Below are 17961 nucleotides of genomic sequence, written 5' to 3'. Positions count from 1 at the left end.
CTCTTACAATTATTGTTGAATGATCAGCAGACAGATAGAAACATGATTCTGCGCCACATTTTTAGTTGTGTCAATAGTTTCTTGATATGTTAGTAGAGATATAGAAAGTTATCTGCTTTTATCATTTTCAGCAGCTCCCTACCATTTGAGATTATTATCCTTGATCCCCACGTTAGATGTTTGGTATTGTAGCCTCCTCCTGCAATAAACCTATTACATTGCATACTAAAGAAAGCTCGGAAATTCTCTAGAGTTATGTTAGTTACTCGCAGGTAAAGTTGGTTGAATTTTTGAGTTATTTCCTGAAGTATTCATGAATGCCTTGATTTTATTCATGTTGGATTAACTCTTTCAGATTTTTATTGCTTTATTTCATTTTCTCTTATTTTCTTCAGTTCTTAGCTATTGCCATTTATTTTATAATTTTCTCTTTTCTGTAATTTTTTCCAGAATTGTACATGATCACGTTTACTGTTAGAAGATGCGATTCTTTGTTGATTTTTCTATAACAATATCGGTTTAAATGGTAAGTATAAAGAGATAGTAAGAAACACTTACAATTATTGTTGAATGATCAGCAGACAGATCGAGACGTGATTCTGCTCCACATTTTTTGTTGTATCAATATTTTATTGATATGTTAGTAGAGATATAGAAAATTATCTGTTTTCATCGTTTTCAGCAGCTCCCTACCATTTGAGATTATTATCCTTGATCTCCACGTTGGATGTTTGGTATTATAGTCTCCTCCTGCAATAAATCTGTTACATCGCGTACTAAAGAAAGCTCGGAAATTTTCTAGAGTTATGCTAGTTACTCGCAGGTAAAGTTGGTTGAATTTTTGAGCTATTTCATCTTGCGTTTTGTATAATAAAGCTTATATTTAGGAATTTTAAAATTTTATCTGTGAAGAGTTTTAATATAATTTGTTTTTCGAATTTTATGTAAGTTGAGATGTTCGAAATCAGAAAATTAATGGCTTTTCCCACAGATTTATTTGAAATAGACGATTATGTGCCTTAACCTTCATGGAGGCGGGAACCAGGCTCTAATACAGACGCAACAATTTCAAACATACTATGAACTCCTAAGTAATTTGGTAATATGATAAGCAAGGATTGTGATATATCTTTTTATTATTCTGCTAATATTACTCAACGGTACCAGGACTAATCTTAATTCAACAAAAATTCTTAATGATACTTTGTGTTTGGAGATGGATGGAATTAATTGTCTGTAGCACACTCAACAGTAAACTGCAAATAGAAAAATGACAACTAAGGGTTGTTTATTTTGGTGGATGAAAAAGCTTAAAGGAATTTCAAAAAGACATATCAAATATATTTTCATGTCAAATATAGAAATGGTCAATTTTCCATTAATGTTGAATTCAGCGTATATGAGTTACATATATTATTTTTAATATCTTAAAGAATAAAACAAAAAGTGTTTCGTACATAAAATTATATTAGTGTCAATTTTATGGTTTTCGGACTTTGTGTTTTGAAAATCTTTGTCACAACTAATGCTAATTACCATATCATCCATTTTTTTAAATGTTTAACAGATTTGATTAATATCAATCAATTTTTATAGTTGATACAATGATGTTAATTGATAATATACCACCTAAACTCGTTGAACCAGAGATATCGATTTGTTATTTGTGTCTAACAACAAATTAAAGGACATCCAACGCGAACCAGAACAGCTCACCCTATTTTCGTTTAATGTACCTACAATTTTATTGTGAACTGATTTTCAGACTGAAATTAAATTACTGTCTATGAAATATACAATCTTTATCCAATTAAAAAAAGCGTTTAATTTTCTCAAAATAAACCTATAATTAGGGAAATAATAAACGATATTCCAATTTCCTCAGTAATTAATTCTATATATTATTAAATTATAAGAGTCTCTTTTGATCAAGTATACCCTTCGTTAATATTTATAAGCAAAGAATAATATATATAATCCGCAAGAGTTATTTTAGAATGCATTATTCATCTTCATCCAGAAAGTTACTTTGCTTCCCTTTATAGTTTTATTAAAACGCGCATTTCACACAGTAGAGGAACATGTATGCGTTTTTTTCCAAATATAGTCTTCTAGTTGATAGATAGATGAGAACTAAGGTTGCAATATATGCAGGGGATATACAAAACAATATGAACACCATACAAAGTAATAAATATTTTGTTTTATTTTAACTCATATATTTTGCTCCTCTTTTCATTGTCAGTAATTGATCTGTCCACCAACGAAAACCAAGATGCCACCAATGTAGGTACTGTTTTTCCATATGATTATCCAAGAGAGCATCTTACCTCTCCAAAAATTGTTGCAACAATAATACATAAGTCCTCTGTCCGAATACCTCCGAGTCCAGAATCAATTTCAATCTCAGGCAGGATATTTCCGTCTATCTGGTAACATGTCAGTATTGGGTCTGTTCTGAGAAAAGAAGACAAACTACCAGCTTTCAACTACCGTCCAATCAGTTTCCTTCCAAATTCCTTTCCAAATATTAGTCTTATTTTTTGGGCTTGCTTGGTATTCGATGCTCCAGACATTATATTTCATTTAATATCTCTCAACGTCAAACAACATAAGGAATTTTATTTCACACTATCAAATGCTGTATAAAATACCATGCAAATCGATTAGATAGTTTGTTATACTCAATTTACCTGCTTATCGAGTCTTAGGATGTTCGTCAAACATTCTCTCAGCATCCGTTTTTGTCAATTTTGTTAATGGAGTCTGGTTTGGTACACACTGCAGTATTCCTATCAGTTCTCTCCCTCTCTCGCTGCGCTGTATTATAAACAGCAATTATCCTAACCTAAAGCGATCAGATAACGGGTTCGACCTTGTTTCACGGCTTCGTGGCCTAACGGTATCCGTTACCTTTATTATCTCGATGGAGTAATTATTAAGACAATGAGGTCGGGAAATGCACAGCAAATACGACGAGAGCACGTTTAAGCATACCATTCGACATTTGGATAATGGACTGTTAGATTTCCGACGAGTGATCTTGCTAGCAGCAAACGAAACGTTTATGTTTTATATGTACGTAGAGACTTCAGATAAATCTTAAATGCAACTCATTATTTCTTCGTTTAATGAATATGTTTAATATGAATATATAACAGAAAATAATGTGTTTCATAGTATATCAAAAGTAAATCATAAACCATAAGAAATACGGCGATATATATAAGCTAATCTTATATTAGTGTTATCAGTTGTGCCTAAATTATGCTACAGATGAATACAAGTTATAGGGTAAAACAAAGTGTAAATATATTTCTGAAAATTATTATGTTACTTATATTAACTAACACATTTCACACAGTAATATTTATGCTCTTTGAATGGATAGCTCTTATCGGTAATTCTTCTGGTAAAAATATATTTCCGTTACTGCAGAAATCCGAACAAACTAATTTTTACAACTCTATTTTTATATCTAGTTATACATTATTAAGAACTTTTAGAGCGACCAAAGATATTGGTTGTCTTTCAGAAGTTGCAGTTATTACGGAGTATTTATTAAAAATTCCCAACCAAAGTCTCAGAATTTTTTTCGATCTACTAAATTGAATATAATCCACAGCAGTGTTGGTGAAAAACAACATTTTTCCAGTTGGCCCATTTAATATATTTTATTGATTAATTAACTTCTTATTTAATTGGTTGATTGTTAACTGTAGAAAATGGTATTAATTAGTTGGCCAGGTTCTAGCAGGTCGCTGTCCAAACTTTGGCGTCAAGGCAATCCTTTAGGAAGCTTCTCTGTATTTCGGTCAGATTATTTTGCCATCTATTGTCTTACGCGATCTATTTATTATTAATCATGGTCGATGTTTAGTTAATAGTCTAAGAATTCATTTAATTTTTCAACCATTGGCCATCTAGTGTTAAGTTCATCCTTAGCACATTTTCGGAACGAATACGAACAAACCAAACCCAACCTATCCTAATATAAATAATAAAAAATATTAAAATTTTTATCTGCATGTGATATATTGTGTATTCAGTTTGCCTTTATATTATAGACATTCAGTGATACTCTGAAGTTATTATCCATGGTCGATTCATTTTCTTTATTTAAAGTAGAATTAACAGATATTAAAATCGTTCAGTTAAATTTTCTTGTCTTAATGGTATCGTTGTATAAATATTTAAAGTTGTTCCTTAATGTTAGGCAGGTATTAGTTTAGGCATTAATATAAGCCTTTATAATGAGTTATATCACAGAGTGCACGTAAACCTGAGAAATGTTACCACAACAAAGCTAATTATGAATAGTATAAGAAAATACAAAACGGCTTTGTTGACGAATTACGCAGAGGGCACTTGATGACTCGCCAGTCGAGGCGAACATGGTATCGGGACCGGGTGATGGAAATACTGAGATGTATACGTTTTGGATGCAAAGGTCGGTGCCTTGAGTGGATTTCTTTCTTAGAGTCTCTCGCTTTTCAAGAGTATCTTGTTGACGTAGTTGATAGACGAATGTTCAAATCACTTCAGTAAAATTAGTTGAGACATGGTGAAAAAGTTCTTCCTCATGCTTCATAGCATGTTTTTGAATGCTTCTTTCATGACGTTCAATTCCAAGTTTTGTAGTAATTAGTATTTCTGAAATACCACGAAACATAAACATTAACTTTAATGCTGATATGGCAATATGAAAATAGCATAAAATAATTGTAACTTGTGTAAATTAAAAAACCCCACCATTAGGTAATACTTTTCACCACATTTTGCGTACATGATAAATGTATATCCCCTATACTTTGGTGTGTTTTAGATTCGCCCGGAATAATTAGAAGCAGACATTAATCCAATGAAAATATTTCCAGAACAAGGATTTAATGTATTTTTAAGTGCCTTGATATAAAGGTGGACTGGATAATTATGTATAATGGTTTCAGTCAATCTTCATTTTCAGTTTTTTCGGTTCTTCACCGAAATGCCATTTTGCAGACATTCCCACATCTTTTCGTTCAACAAAAGATGCTCATTCAAGAATTATTTATAATTTATCAATAGATCATATTGTATTTGCAATATTATGAGCAATATTTGGAGAAGACTAATAAAATAAATAGGTAAATTCAGAAAAAAAAATCCACTAAAGTAATGCTCAAAATGAACATAAACTTCCCTGTCTATTTTAAATGATTAATAAATTTATAGGCATAGTATTTACCATTCATTTGTTCTCTTCTATTATAAAAAGTATTAAAAGTTGAAGAAAAGGTAAAATAAATACTGACTTTGTATATATATTTTAACCAAATGGCAAATAGGACACGGTACAAAAATTACCAAGAAGAAATAAAAAATGTATATATACGATTCTCGACATAATGAACGAATTTCCGAGACTGCCATCCTGCGAGAAACGAAACGACCACAAAAATGAATATTTCAAGACATTGCAGCTAGTTAGTTTCGACAGATGCGTCTACTTCTTTCGAGTTTAACCGGCAAGTCTACTGCACCATCAAAAGGAAACTCGTCCGTTTGTAGTTCGTGTATTTTTACGAAACAAAAACAAACGCAAATAAAAAAAAACAATATTACATCGCCAAAGTGGAATGTTCTTTTATAAAGTTTGTGGCCAAACTAAGGAAATTCCATATATCTTTGGAAAGTGTTGCTGATATCAAAGGTAACAATTCTCTTTATTGTTCTAACTTTGTTTTTGTCTTTTGAGTTATAACTCGAGATAAAGTAAGTTAGTTGGGTGGTGAAAAAAGCACAGATAAAAAGGAAATTTCGGCCAGCTTGGGAATATGTTTTAAATATAATATTGTGGTAAATACAGACGACTAGATATAGAAAGAGAAATTCAAGTTTGATACTTTTTTCTTAACGGTTCACTTCTTTGTTTTCCAAAGTTTTCTATTTCTTTTTGAATTTGATATTTTATATCATTTAAAAAGACACATTCAGATATACAAATTCGTAGTAAAATTGTTGTTCCTTGTAAAATCTTCCAAAATTCAGTTTTGATCTGTGGTATTAACAAAAGAAGATCTCATCAAATAGCATTCTGACCCCTGATGATTCTGATTGAAACGTCTCCGGCCTACCGTATTAAAGCACTTTTTTGGATTTTTTTTTATTCAACATGATTACCCTCAAGGGTGATTAATTAAATTTACAATTTACAAATTTCAATTTCAAAATCATTTTGTGGATTTTTTTAATGTTTTCGTCGGTAACAACCTCTTTGGGCGTCCACTGCATTCACCGTCTTCGGTGCTCATTTCACCACGTTTAAACTTAGCATAGCAATCCTTGATGTTTGATATTCCTGGGACTGAAACTCGGTATCAAGCCAAGTTTTTGCTTGAACTGTATATTTTCCCTTCAAAAAGCAATATTTTATTAACAGACGAAAATCTTTTTATAGGTTTTTTTTCACAATAACAAAATTTGCTTCACTCAAAATGCTATAATTCACAAAATAATGATCCGACAACTGTCAAATTTATATACGCATCTTTTGAGTGCTATCTAAAAAGCATATGGAATTAATTATAGTAGCGCCATCTATGTGTCAGGCCGGGGGCTTTACAATTGACCTATTAAGAAAAGCAAGAGGAACTAACCTGAAAGCAAAGTCAACCGAAAACTTTAGAATATATAAAAACCAGAGCAACAGGTAAACAGAATGGTAAAATAGACGAATATGAAAACATATATACGATTTGGAGAAAACATAGACACAAACTATTTTAAAAACCTACAATTTGTACAAACTTTTAAAATAATGGGGAAGGAAATAATCATATAATAATAGACGCATTAACGATAAAAACTGTTAAAATAACTGAAGTTGAAACATAGTGTAGAGATGGGATGAATACTTTCAGAACTTGTTTTAACCTCAGGAATTAATATGCGAGAAAAATTAATTCAACAACAAGGAAAGCAAGTGGTAGCAATTATTAGTCAAAATTTATAATAGAGCATGGAAAGGAGAACGAATCTCACAGGAATTGCAAATAGCATTTTATTATTTCAATGTGTAAAATTGGAGATAAAAGGGACTGTAATAATTATTGAGGGATTACCCTCTTTTGTTTCTGTTTACTCTAATTGCAAACAATGAAGATAAACGGCCAAAATTTAGAAGCATAACACAAAGAGTGGAATGCTTAGAATTTGTTTATTTGGAAGAGGCAATTAGCAGAGTAAAAAGAAAAATATTATTGGGTTTTATTAGAGCAAAGAAGAGCGGATAATAAAATATAGATATTATTTGTTGATTCAAGATAGCTAATATTATTTTATTAATAATTGAAGAAATGTATGGGGTAGGACTGAGACACATTTAAAAATATTTAAAATGGAAGTAACTTAGAATATGAATAAATGTAATAAACGAATTGCTGTCATTTTGGGAAAAAAATCCGCGACCTCCGCGTGTGCGCTTAGTCTTCTATCCATTACACAATATAACTAGTTATCAACAACATTTCTACGAATCCTCATACGATATGGCTACTACTTACAAAGCAAATTAATGAGTTTTACACTGAACTACTTCCTATTTTTCATCATATCAGTACAGCAATAACATTACACCCAAATATCTGATTGTTTTATATAATAATATGTGAAACATTGTACGTGCCTTTAAAATTTTTAATTTTCCGTCGATTTCCCCCCTTCCCCCATCAGAATAAAAAAAGAATTTTAAAAGTCGGTCTATAATTGGGGAAGAAATCGGCGAACATACATTAAAAAATATATACAGCCGAACATAGAACCTCCTTCTTTTTTGAAGTTAGAAAAATATAAATATCGGTTGGAGCTTTAAGAAGACCCCTACAGAAAACCTTAAAGAGATGGAATATGATACTAAGATAATACAAAATGATTATAAACGAAAGCAAAATAAAATTAATGTTGAAAAGAGAGTCAGAAGAAACAAGTATTTAAATTATATATGTAATAATAACATGTAACAAACTCGATCGAATTCTTCACATCACCATAGTTAATTGTGCTTCAAGAATCTTAAAAAATAATTTGACATTCATCAAAATAGGCAGATAAGAGGTACATTTTCAATTTTTTACTATTCACATTAATTCCACTAATTTATTTTAAGAGGTGTTGATAGAAAGAGTATATTTTAAATCTGAATTACTATACAAGTTTACAAAATCGGGTCTACTTTTGAATCTCGGATGAGAATAGTTACTAATATGATTTGTTGCCCTGACCTTCGGATACTCAATCGGTGTATGGTGTCAGTGCTGCGTTTTTATAACGCGTGTCTGACGACGTTGTATTAAATTGTTGAACTTGTTTTTCTCTGCTGCGATTGTGTTTTGGAACATGTGAAAATGCAGAACCAGCATTGCAGAGTCCATCCAAAGTGTTTTTGTTACGTTTGTAGATGTTATATGCTCGATGAATGTGGAAAAATCATATCAAATGCAGTCAGAGATGCATATTTGTAGTGCTTTGATTTAGCTGTAGTAAATACTGAGCAGATATGGCTACCATAATTGTTTTGCAACATAGCAAAAAGCTTTATATGTATTTAGTTAGTTTAATTTTGCCTACTATATAGAAAGATATATTCTCATTTTCTATACCAACAATGTTTTGAGAATAACAAATTATGATTGCTATTTTTGGCCGATGAATATATCGAAACAGAGTGGCTTGCATCACGGTCGCGATCTCGTTAACCCTAAACCACAAGTCAGAAATAGAAATCACGCGATTGCATTATTTAAAAAAAAAGAAAATGATTTATGTTGCTAAAATGATATTAAAGGTTTATTTTATAGGATGAATTCATCATACGATGTAAATTAATAGCATTTATTTATAGGAGGTTCTAAGTTCAGTTTAAAGGCGGGTCTACTTCATATTGGAAATAAAGAATCCTCCATTCCGATTTCTCACACAGTACAAAATAAGAAATGTTAGGACACAATGCGTCCAATTGTGGCCAAGGTCCAATAAAATGAGCATTAATAGAAACACTATAGTTGCAATCTGGATTAACGAAATTTTGCTGGTTTTTGTGTCCGTGGTACGGCCGTGTAGTTGATCCTCATTAGTGGAGAAAGTCCATTATGAGCCAGAACAACAAAAGGCATCAACTTTACCATTTGTGCACCCACAGGATGCTCCATTGCCGTCTTCAAAACATTAAAATTTGCCATTAAGAACACTGAAGAAGCACTCAATCGTGAAGGATCAATTTTTCAGCGGTTTAAAGTTGGTTTCGAAACTGTTATATGCAAAAATCAAAGAAGTAACATTTATGGAACGTTATATTCGAGTGAATGAACATCGTTTAAAAGTATTAATCACAAATTTCTTGATAACAAATCACTGGATCACAAACAATTACTAAACAGTTTGTGAGATAATATTGGGTGTGACGGGCAAGAAAGCGATTAGGTCAAGGTAAAAAATCGATATTCGATACCAAGGATTCTGGGACGAAGATATGATGAGCGATTACTGTTGGATTCTAATTCACGCATTATAGACCCCAAGCAGTATAAAAAAACTTAGCTCAATATTTATTAATTTCTGATTTATGCTTTTTAATCGATTGTTCGATTATCACTACATAGCATAAAACAAAGTCGCCTTTTCTGTCCCTATATCCCTATGTGCGCTTAAATCTTAAAACTACGCAACGGATTTTGATGCGGTTTTTTTCAATAGATAGAGTGATTCAAGAGGAAGGTTTATATGTATAATACATGCATAATATACTAATGCTAATTTTCGAGGTTTCTAACGTGATGTCGTAAATTAACCTATTTTTTTAGGCTTATTTAGCAATTAGCAAAAACGCTGCCTAACCCTACGAGTTAGATCAAATTAATGTACTACAGTATTTTACACCATAAAAAGATCTACAAAAAAGTCCATGATGGTATATGTTTATCGTTTAGGGATAACCCACATTAACCATTTTTATTGTTTACTTTTTACGTGAGAAAATGGCTTATTTACGAAGCTAATTTAAGCAATACGGCATTAATCCTTATCGAATTAAGTACCTTAAATACAGTGTGCAATTAATATAGATCAATATGGTTCCTTACAGCATGTAAATTAAACAAATATTTTCGGAGATATTACAAATTTAAAATTTGCGTTTAAAAATGTGTAATGTAATAAAAATTGTATGAATTTAGATATTCCAAAGATAGCAGGAAATCTTCATAATAAGTATAGGGGAAGAGGAATTGTTTTACTCCAAATTTAATGCGTGCAGGCCAAGGGCAGTAATGAATGAACCAAAAATACAGGATCGATTTTAATCATGTTTTCATTGAGTGACATAGGCATATATATTTTATGCCCGTGCAAATTCGGAGTGGGCCGCTATGTTTTTATATACAACGTTCATATTTTTTCTGTAGTGTATTTAATTTAGTATCAGCATTGCACCCGTGCGAAGCCGGGGCGGGTCGCTATTTGAATATATTTAAAAACAGTCTGCTGATTTTTTGTCAGCCCATAATTTCGGCTAAACAGCCTTTCGGTACTCAGGCCCAAAACCGTCTATGTTTGTGTATGATTTTAACTTTACAGTTTAAATATTAGAATTGACTATATGTGTTTAATATTATTCAAAAAAAAAAAGAGTTTGGACCAGCCAAATAACAGAACTCATAATATGATGATCTATTTAATGTCAGTAGTGCTTTGGTGCAATAGTACTTCATGAAGACAAAGAGAAAAATTAAATGAAACGAAGTCTTTTTACCTCGTTGGGGAGCTCTGAAGGAAACTTAATTTCGAGACCTCTATTAAAATTTCAGTCCCCGAATAATCATATTAGAAAGCGTTGCCTTTCTTCGCCCGGCTTTTGACGATGGTTTCGGATTTAAAATTTATTGAAATTTTACCTACAGGAATTACATCTTATTATCATAAAAAAGTTTTGCTTTGTACGCTTGGTAAATACCACGGCATGTGGAGATATCCGTATCGTTGGAAATTAATTATCATTAGAGAATTTGCCGTAATGTAATGAAAAGCTATTTGGCTTTTAATAAAGCACGTAACACATTTAATAAATATTTAAAGTTGTTCACACACTTTAGGGAACCCTCGTAAATTAAAGGACGTTTTCTATAGGCCGTTGTGCTGTGTATAATGGGGAGCCACGTTTTGCCGATGAAATTTTGATGAAAGGCGAACAATTGTGCATTTTTCGTTTGCTATTCCGGTCCTGACGCAAGATTACACACAACGGTTGAATTGCTCAAATTGCTTCTTTGGTTCTGAGAGAGGCATTTCGCTGAAATCCGACAAATATTTCCGAATACCGCGGCTAGAAATCCGGACGTTACAGTGCGGCATATAAAAGATTTATTCGAGCAGATTTTTTGGATATTTATATTTCGACGGTAGAGTCTCTATTATGGTATCGATCGATAAATATTATGAGGAACAAATACAGTAAATATGGTACTTGGTCAGCAAATTTAAGTAGCCAGTAATATTAGTAATGCCTAAATGCTATATTCAAACAAGCAAGATGCATAGTCATTTCAAAACAGCAGTGAACACACATTATGAGTCGAAACGTCGAAATGTTGTCGCACCAAATCTGAGTTTTAGTACATTTTGACTTTGACATATAAGAAAACTCTAATCTAAATAAAATAACAAAGAAAAATTTTATATATTATAATTTATTTTAACATTTTATTACATATAATGCATATATTATCGAAGGACTTAAACCTACAATTGATTAGACGGCCACCATAATTTATAGGTTAGAGGTGAAGAGAACATATTTACATTGAACTTTTTTCCACACTAGTATAGGTAAAGTCCTAGGCGTGGTTTCCTTATGTAGTGGTATCCCCCGAAGGCCTAATCCACCTAATTAACAATTACAAATGTGAGTAATGTATTTTACTTTCAATAGAGAGCATATTTACCTTTGACGCTTATTTGTTGTTTCTTTAGATGCAATGTTTCCTTGTAAAGTTATTTTGATATTAATATATTTCTTCATAGTTTGTTCTGTTACTACCTGTATACGTATTTAAAAGTTATTAATAAAACTACACATCGTCACTACATTCACCTTAATGCATTTGCCATATCTGCAAATCAGTTATTATTATTTATCTCCTCATATATATTTAACCAAATATCCATCTATATTGTGAACAATAACACACATGCACATAAAGCTTTCACACTCCATAATACAATTTCCTACAGTTAAAGGATATTAATTATATACTGGCATTTAGTTGTTTCCTCTTTCATCACCCAGTCTTGGTAAGTGTCAGCATTGTAACATAAAATAATATTCATAAAGTTTTATTCAATCACTGTCACTTTCAGATCCTCTAATTAAGTGAATAACGAGGCTGTTTATTTCCAATCTATCAAAAACTTGCTCACGATTCTACTATTTGTGAATTTCTTCTTCAATGTGTCTGATTGAGCCCATCCAAACCGAAGCCGTTATTTTCAACAATGCCTCTTTCCATAAATTCAGACAGTTCTGGTTTGAATACTCTTTTAGATTTGAATGTCTATAGTAATAATTCCTTGTAATACCCCATATCACCTTAAGTGGATTAAATATGCAGTGATAGGAAGGAAGATGTAATATTCTGGGGCCATAACGTTCATCAATCTGATCTATCATGTTTCTTTCCCCAAGCTTATTTCTAAAAAAGTAAACAACATAAAAATGAAATTATATATTTAATTTACATTTATTGAGTAACAATTTGAAATAGTTCATTCTTTAACTTGGTTTCTTCAAAACTCATTTTATGTACTTTAAGCCACTCCTTAATAGCAGCCATTGTTGATGCACTTGTTGGGATCCACTAATGATCGTGCACTTGTTGTCCATAACAGTAACGAATAAGTCCTCCAAGTTTTATAAAACTGATTTTCAAGCCTCTGCAAAAACAAACTATGCTTCATTTCTGTACGGTAGTCACCCATGTACGTAGAGGAAAACACTAATTCTGCACCAGAAATTAAACTATTCTTGTATCCAGCATGACGAACTATACGTCGGCATTGAATTATTAATAAATGTTATGACTAACAAAACCTAATCGATAGTTATTCCAATGTTTACCTTGTTCCAGCATTTGTTGTCTTTACACTATATTTATTATCATCTTGCCATAGACCATTCTGAAATGTCCATATAACATTTAATTCACAAATTGGTATAATAATCCTTCTTTGATTTTGTTATATGTTTTTTAAAATTGTATTCTTTTAACAACAGTGTTTATAAATTCCATTAAGCCCCTTCTTATTTTATCTTTACACCACTTAAATAATTTATTATCCAACAGTATATGAAGATAAGTTCAACATCTTTCAAATAGCTGCAAGTCTTTCAGCTTTTTTTAGATACTAACAACTTTCTCTGAAATAATTTTATTAAATTATGTTTGGACTAATTACTGTTTCTGTACATTTCTTATATGTGATCTATGATACAGCTAACGTCAAGCTGATCTTAATTTGTCACCTCTTTCGCATTAGGACGGTTTCATTTTCGTAAATTTAAGGATACATTGCGTGCAATAAAATATTTTCAATAAAAACCGCGGCTATTTGAAATTAATTAAAACGAAGCGTTAAAACAACGTATTCCGGTGCATAACCCGCAATTATAATAATTTGAAGAATTTTTCAGGCTCATTCGCTTACATATTTGAAGTTTTCAAACAGCATTTTATCTCTTTTTAAAAATAATAAAGAAAAATATTGTCTGACCGTACAACGAATTTACAACTTTCAACAGGCACATATTGATGACGTTCGACACTACTGTTTTGAATAACCTACGTATGATTGCTAGTGGGGTACATGCGCATTTCAAAATTAGTGAAAATGAAATGTTGAAACACTTTATAAATCATTCATTTCAACTGAAAATAAAATCTAAATAGTACCAATCATATTTATTCTGTTTAAATTTACTAATATTTTTTTCCTCTAAATAATTTAAAATAATATTATTAATAAGCACTTATGTATAAATATATCAGTATATCAAAACAATCTCATGTATTGTTTGGTCATATTCGATTATGTATATCCATTCAAATATCCATTGGCTTCTTTTTCAAGCCACATATGACAGTTCAATATGCACTTTATGCCCAAATTCCTTTCCATAATTCTTGATATTTTCATACCCCAAATATGTACAATGCTGTCTATAAATGTGTATATTCAATGTCTCTATATATTGTCTGCCATTCATATATTCCGTATATGTTATCTTGATATGTATTATACATGCTTGTACATTATGTTTTTCTAATACCAGCTATGATCAATACCGATATATAAAAATTTAATATACCTGACAAAACATTTTTTTGCTGCATTCAATGAATTTTGTACTTTTATAAGACTACTATATATTATTATTGCGATTCCTCTTCTCTAACTAATTGAAGTTAAACTTTATTAAAGATTCAATAACCCCTTTTTCGCCCATATCAGTATATTTATGTAGCATTATGTCTACATATTAATTCAGGTTATTTTAACATTTGAAACAGTCTTTGAACTAATGTTTGTTTTTTATAGACTGTCGAGATCAAAACTAAATAATATAGTATTTTACAGTAAATTAATGGATTTTGTGTTTAGAAACACTTCATATTTCATAACTTATTTGAATTTGATCGAACTCTTGCAGTCGCAAATAACAAAATAATTAACTTGGTCATAAAGTTAGCATATAATAACCCTAACCAGATTCATATTGTCGTTCAAAATTGTTCAATCATGTATTAGATCTTATTTATTTCCCTGTAGTTTAGTGATTATTATAGTTTTGGTTGGTTAATCAGACAAGTTTTTGTACAAAAATTTTCAGTAATAATAAGAAAACTATGTAATCGAGAAATTGTTGAAAATCTATAGTTTAAATAAAAAATCGTTCAATCGGATTATTTCCAGCAACACTTCTCTGCGTGAGCTCTACTCGACCTGAGACTTGTTTGTATACCGACAACCCCTTGTTTTAAGAACTGATGTAAAAAAGACCAACATTTTTCAACTGACTTCTCGTACACTATTGTAAGTGTCAAACGGGATCTAATTAGAGTAAATTTAGGATACTCGATCAAGTACGTAGGTTCAGTGATATAAGAGAGAGTGGCATATACTGCTAATGTAATAGCCGGAATTGACGAAGCTGCAGGACCTTTCGCTTTTCTAAGATGATGCGCGTGGAAGAGGTATTTAGGAGATTAAAATGAAATAATGAGGAAAATCATGTTCATTAAATAACTATAAATGCAAATTTCTTAAATCACCAACATGTGACACTATATCGGCTAATCTTTTAAGAAATCTGAGAAGTAATTTTGTGGAAAAAAATTGATTGATTGAATTGTATTAAATAAAAGTAAATTGTATAATTTTAAAGTCCGACAATCGTATAGATTTTTAAATATTATTTAACATTGTTAGATATTTGGAAAACTATATATATGAGAACTATATTATACTTATGTAAGTTTTATACTTTTATACAGCTCAATTTAAATAACTTGTGTAGTGTATTTTTAAAATTTATTTCTGTAAAATATGTAGTATTTTCTATAATTTGTATTAAGAAATATTATTATATATACGTATTAAAAATTATTAAGTATTAAAAAAATTAAAAAAATACGTATTAAAACATAATTGTTTTTAGCTTAGTATCTCTATTTAAATTAGGAACGTTATTTTGATCTTCTTCACAGGCAAGATCTCCAAATGATTTTATATCTAAATATTTTTTTTTTATTGTTAATATTTTAGAACTTCAACAATCTGCCCGTGGGCAATAAGTATTATTTTATGATTTCCGGTATATAATATAACTATCCGGACATGTAGAAGATCGATTCATTAAGTGAACCACTTATAAATTATTCTAAAGATTATTAAAAATCACACTATGTCTAATATTCTTTCAGAGTACTTCGCACTAACACTTCGAATCACACTCGTTATGGGTTCTAAGGCTGAATAAGTTTGTTGGATACCTAATATGGTGCAACGACGGTGACTCGCAACAATTTATTCTGGAACCTATGGAGGAAAACTATGTTTTGCTATTTGCTAGTTGTACCCAACAGTTCAATATTCAAATGCCAATATATTCTATTCATTCTATCAGCCAATACATTCGGTTTAGTTTAAGCCCAAGCTGTTTTGTCACTATATGTTTTTTCCATGTCAAATGTCGATCAAAATGCATTCCCATATGTTTAAACTTGTTTGTTTGCGGAAGTTCATGATTACTCAGTTTTTCTGAGGGATAAGTTCTTCTAAAAAGACTGAATGTCATATGAGTAGATTTTGTCCCATTTGCTCTGATGGGCCACCTTTTCAACTACATTTCAACTTTGTTAAGATGAAGTTGGAGGTTTCTTTGTGGCTGATGTTGGATCCTTGTGTGATAATAAAACTGTATTGTCAATATATGTTACAACAATAGTGTTTCTTCAGGTCGGTGGGTCAGCTGTATACAATAGATATAACAATGGGCCAAGAACACTGTCTTGTGGATAAATAAAGTTAATACTCACCTTTTTATTTTCGGTGAATTTAATATAAAGGGGTTATTTAATTAATTAAAAAATATAACAAACGAAATAACATATTTTAACGTTCATAATATTTTTCGCAATATATCGTCAGAGTTTTTAAAGAATGGGCCACTCGGATGTAGCATATGTGAATCCACGGTGGGCATTTTCAAATTAAAAAAAAGTTGTTTCAATACCAGACAGAGCTTGCTTCATTCCATTATCTGTTGTTAAAATTTATTAGAAACTATCTAGCCTTGGATAAAAAAAATCATAAAGTAACATTATTTTAATCTTCTCTAGAGTCAAGATCCCAAAATTATGTTATTATTAAATAAAAAAAATATAAGCTTTTTATTTTTGATATATTTAATATAAGGTACAGTCCTAGAATTTTAAATTAAATCTTTCATTACTCAAGATATTACTTACAGTTGGAAAATATTTTTGTATGTAAGAACGGGAAGAGATATATCCTATCATAAGCACAAAAAACACACTTCGAAAATGGTACAGCACACTTTTCTTCAAAATTTAACACCAACAGAAGCCGGATCCCCTTCCGAATTAATATTTTTTTGATGTTATGACACCGGTTCCGTCCGAAAGTCAATGAGGCTCGCGTAGCCCACCCCTCGTGGTCGTAAATTTTTTTCCTTCGCCCGCATCCTAATTTCTACCCAGGTAAACCGCATACTCCTCAACTTTTCGGGAAATTGCCCGACAATTTTCATTCTTTTGTTCCTCGCCGGCGTCTCTCGCCCCCTCGAAATCATTAACTCCGAAGAAAAACGATGACAGACCCTTAAGGAGGTTATAGCAATTTTTTGCGCTCCTTTAACTTTGCGTTTATGTCTTAATTTTTCGTCAGTTGCTTAGGGATAGTCACCAGAGCGGAGTAGTCTGTTTCAAATTATCCGCTCAAGTGTATGGAACATGAAATAAAGTTTCAGCTAAGAACTACAGTAATCTTCTTCGAACATTTCTGTACATCTGTAGATTCGATTTAAAAATTTCGTTCTTTTTTATTTTTGTTGTAATATTAGCTTTTGTTCAGAGTACATATAATATAATATGAAGCAAATAATACATTGTAAATTGTGTTACTAATAAGATATATAATCCATTATTTTTATATACAATACCCTTCAAAAATGTGGAAATACCATAAATCTAATTAACGTAAAAATACTACATTAAACGTTATAATAATAATCTCCAAAATTACTAGTTTCTTATAGCTTCAGTTTTAATTTTAAAAACTACCGGAACACGTGTTAATTACTACAAAGTTTACTACATGTTAATTTCTTAGATTTTCCGGTTTTAGTCATTG

The 17961-nt window shown here is 31.0% G+C and overlaps 1 protein-coding gene and 1 long non-coding RNA gene across 4 annotated transcripts in view; both read right to left on the bottom strand.

The window, feature by feature from the left end:
• The window catches only part of LOC143199833 (major facilitator superfamily domain-containing protein 12), a 236859-nt gene that overhangs the window by 97995 nt on the left and 120903 nt on the right, over positions 1-17961 (bottom strand). The gene's annotated exons all lie outside the window — the stretch shown is intronic.
• On the bottom strand, positions 11751-13280 carry LOC143194210 (uncharacterized). Its single transcript, XR_013005219.1, has 4 exons — positions 12525-13280; positions 12125-12431; positions 11976-12070; positions 11751-11916 (listed from the first exon to the last, which is right to left on the bottom strand). It is a non-coding gene; the product is annotated as an uncharacterized LOC143194210 (long non-coding RNA).

Source organism: Rhynchophorus ferrugineus, unplaced genomic scaffold, assembly GCF_030347505.1.
Source record: "Rhynchophorus ferrugineus isolate W39M unplaced genomic scaffold, kcgeb_rfMv2 rfM1, whole genome shotgun sequence".
Taxonomy (NCBI): domain Eukaryota; kingdom Metazoa; phylum Arthropoda; class Insecta; order Coleoptera; family Curculionidae; genus Rhynchophorus; species Rhynchophorus ferrugineus.
This window is presented reverse-complemented; position numbering and strand designations above follow the sequence as displayed.